We start from the raw sequence: 4484 nt of genomic DNA on the forward strand, positions 1-4484 counted from the left end.
AGAGAGATGACGAAGAGGGGGGTGTCTTCTATAGTTAGATAAAAAACTAGCTAGTCAATGCAGATAGACGAACGGACGGATAGCCTCAAGGAGGGAGGACCAACTGAAGGACGGAATAAAGGATATGAAGCGAGTGACAAAAGAGAGAGTGTGACTACGGAGGACTGAGAACAAATAGATTGCTAGAGAAATCAAGAGACAGACACAGAGTGAAAGAGGGTGCAAAGAAGAGAAAGACAGACCTAAGTATGGATGTAGATAGAGATAAAACGACAGGCCTAAAAAGAGAGAAAACAGATACTTGGAGATAAAGTCAATGGAAAGCAAAGAGAGAAGGGACACAGAACGCACCTGTAAACCAAAATGTCATGCCTGGTGTGTAATGGAACTAACCTAGATGTAATTTATAACATAAGAGAGAGTGAATAGATTGATAAATAAAGCAAGAGAGATGAAGCGAAATTGATGAAGAGCCAGAATGAGAGGAGAGAGTGAGAGTGTGTGTGTGTGTGTGTGGGAGAGAAAAGCGATGGATTGTTAGAGAGAATGAGAGAGAGGGGGTGAACCAGAGAGAGATGGAGTTAAGCAGAGCCAGAATGAGAGAGTGTGGCAGAAAGAGAGAGGGGTATAACGAGTATGTTGAGCTAGAGAGAGAAAAAGAGGGACATAGGAAGTAAGACAGATATGGGTATGAACATATGTATACAGTTATCTCTACTATAATCAGACAGTGGAACAGACCATTGAATGTTGGAATGTAAAGCCTTGTCCCGCTTTGGGGTAACTTAAAATGTTGTCTGCTACAGGAATTTTTAAATATGAGGGAATGTTAACTTGCTTTGGCAAGCCATGCATTGTAGACTGCACTTAGCCCACATGAAATGACACGTGGAAGGCCTGCTTTGGCAGTGAATTGGATCTGGAATTTCTGAGTTTGAGTTGCATGGTCAATATTTATGTGTCACTTTTATAGTTATTTAGACTGTGTTTCTGTTTTATACTGTTTCTGCCAATATGTAACCTTGAGCCACAGATTTGGTTGAATTTGATTGCAGTGGCTCAGTTTATTTGGTGATTCACAATTCCAATCATGGGTAACATATAGCTTGTTGAACATAAATGAGATGTACTTGCAAATTGTTGGATTGCGTATTGCATTTCAGGTTTTCAATTTGACCAAACTTTTGACTTCTTACCAACGAAATACGAGGGTCTTCCTGGTCGAGGACCACACTGCTTTTTCTCTTATCTGTCTTGTATCAAAACCCTGCTGGACTATGGGTTAAAAGAAAGCTTGAATAAGCAGCTACCTATGTCATAGGATATCTCTTTATAAATGTAATAACTGCACTTTCACAATTGCTTTATTAACCTTCCTGCTTTCTCAAATTTGCTTGAAAATGCACCATTTGTCCACTGTTTTTTCAAAAATTTCTCGGGGGGAAACCCCCCCGAACCCTCCTTAGGCTGTTCGGGCTCGCTCGCTACGCTCGCTCGCTACGCTCGCTCGCTACGGTGCAGTATGGCAATCATTTTACGCCACACCACTTTCAAATGTCACCAGCCGCCACTGTATGCCAGCTAGCTCAGAGGTCACTAGAAACTTTCTCGAATGAACAGGAAGGAGTGAACTTTCCTGATTAGAAAAGAAGGGATTAGTTTCTGACAACCGCATAAACATGACAACTTTGCTCCCTCCAGAATAAGGAGTATATCTCCAGAGTCGTGTGAAAACAATAGATAGCTATTTCACTTAGTCAATCGTGCATGCTTAGTTTCACCAGAGTGCAGAGAAATAGAGAGACGGGCGTTTTCAATAAAAGTTGTTATTTATTGAGCAGTCTTCAAAACAGAAGCAGGGTGAAATCCCGGGCTGCTGGAGGTTTGGTTTGTTTAAAGAACGCGTTGTACTTTCTAGGAGTCTAGGGAAGTAGCCTTGCCGTATTTGGACTGCATTGGCTATAACTAAATATGGATATGATTCTTATGCCTTTATAAGGTTATGAGTTGTTATAACCACATAAGGGCATAAATCGGGAATGTTTAATTAGGGTCCTAGATTAAGCATGGGCGGAAAATCCGTTTCGCTCGCGGATTTTGCGGATTTTCGGTAAATTCGCAATCCGCGAGATTCGCGAATCTCCCGCAAAATCCGCAAATCCACGAGCAGCGGATTTTGCTCGCACTGCTCGCACTGTTCGCGTGAGTTCGCGGCTTCCCAGTACAACTTTGCGCCCCGCGAATAAGTGCAAAATTGCAGAAATACGATCTTAGCAAAACTGAAACTACTTACCAGGTTCAAAAGTTCAGGCTCATCATTAGTAGCCATTTCCTGTAGTGCTTCCTGAGGGGCCCCTCCAGAGTTCAGTTGCCAGTTGCAACTATTATGTGACCCTGCTCTGAACCTCAGAATAGTTACACATATGCCACAAAGGTCCTGAATTACAGCTAAGGGAGACAAGCAGGAGCCAGGCTGGAAGTTCAAATCCATTAATCAGCCCCTAATTCATTATTGTCAGTTGGGGCAGGGCAGGTGTTGTAACTAATTTTGCAACAATGAAAGCACTTAGCAAGTGCAAAAGATCACTAATCAGGAAGCACTAAGGAAGCAGGTGCCAGCTAAAAAAATATTCTGTGACACATTAATCAGCCCCAAATTAATTCAGGTCACTTGAGGCAGGGAAGGTGTGCTTGCGTTGCCACAATAATGTACACTGCCTGGACAACCAGAGGGTGCTGTGATGAAACAGAGGGTGGCATGGGTGGGCCAGAGGGTGGCATGAGTAGTCAGAGAGTGGCAGTGGTGACAGAGAGTCGCAGTGATGAAGAAGAGTGTCCCAAACAGGCTGGACACGTAGAAACAACAAGTTCGCGAAACTTGCGACCCGACAGGTAAGTTCGCAATTTGCGACATTGTACAAAACCCTCGTGAACTGGCAGAAACCCGCGCAAACACAAAAAAAAAAATCTGCAAATTCGCGAGAATTCGCGGATTTTGCGGATTGCGAGTTCGCAAATCCGCAAAATTCGCGAACGCGAGATTCGCAAAATTCGCCCATGCTTATCCTAGATACGTTCACAACACTCTTAATTCGCTTTGAACCTAACCGGTTTGGAATTATCATTGTCTCTGGGGTGAGTCTTTACTATGATCCTGCTACTGATTGTGATATGTACAGACTACAAGTGGATTTCTTTGGATTTCCACTTATTTAAGGGCTTTTTATTCTGATACTCATCCTGCTTTCACCTCTCTCATCCCTCCTTCCTGTGTGCCATTTCTTTTATTAATTTTCAGACGACACGGTACTGTCCATTGTGACTCGAGGTATGTGTATCGTATTAGTTCAGCTCCAGGTAGATCTTTTCACACTACACTACGCCTGGATCTCCGATTGGGCAACACATTGATGTTCTACTTCACAGTCATTTTTTCACTGGTAGCATGGGGGCCTTTGGCACAATTATTTTACATTATCGTTACTTGGCAAGCACCTTGGATGTCCTTTATCTCCCGTTTATTCCTTTAAGCAATTCTTGATGTGACGGAAATACCCCTTTTTCTGTCACATTTTTTCTTTCTATCTTTTGGCCTTTTAATCAGTACGCCCGTTCAGGCCTATCATGCAGTTATCTCTGCCTTCTCTGCACTCGCCCTTTTTTCGCACATTGGTTTCCACTAGTGCCTTTGATGTCTACTGCTAGTCCAGATTTTGAACCTGTGTAATTAAATTTGCTAATGTTTAACATGTAATAAGTGAGTTCCTCTGCATTAATTCCAGCCATGAAGAGTCAGAGATCATTGTATCATAGACAAAACACGTGTCAGCTGGCTGTTCTCTGTACCAACGCAATATTAAAGGAACAAAAAAAGAAATAGCAACACGAGATCTGTTTTGATGTTTGAATAACAAATGCACTTTGTTTATTATAAGTGTATGTGTGCACAGGACCTTTTGCAATTGTTTCATGTGGTTGGCTCACAATCATATCTAAGGGGTTGGTAGGGTCACCCCTTTCTAGTTAGTACCATCTATAAATAGAACGCTGTCCAACAGACTACCGTTAATTTATGCAGAGCGCCTTAATCCTCTATACAAAAACCCTAGCATTTAGTACCAGTGTTATGCATAAGAACATGCCAATGCCATGCCATGATAATTAAAAAATAATAAATATTTAGAATCCTGATTGTAGTGCTACAACTTTCTTCTACACCTTACAGCATATGTAAAAGACACACATATAATACAGAAATAGCATTAGTGACTCTTTTGTACGGGCAAGTTGCACTTTCTGTAGGAAATGTCTGTTTTTAATTTGCTATTAACTTTAGCCTTGTCTAAATTTGTAATCTGAATTAGGCCATCACTTCAAATGTCTAGCTTAATCTTCTCAATTACAGACTTCGAGTAGATTGATCGGGGGGAAGTTATATTTAGCATTTGAAATGAAAGTAGCATTTTCTATTTTAAGTCAGTTTG

The sequence above is a fragment of the Lissotriton vulgaris genome, chromosome 2_1 (assembly GCF_964263255.1).
Source record: "Lissotriton vulgaris chromosome 2_1, aLisVul1.2, whole genome shotgun sequence".
Taxonomy (NCBI): domain Eukaryota; kingdom Metazoa; phylum Chordata; class Amphibia; order Caudata; family Salamandridae; genus Lissotriton; species Lissotriton vulgaris.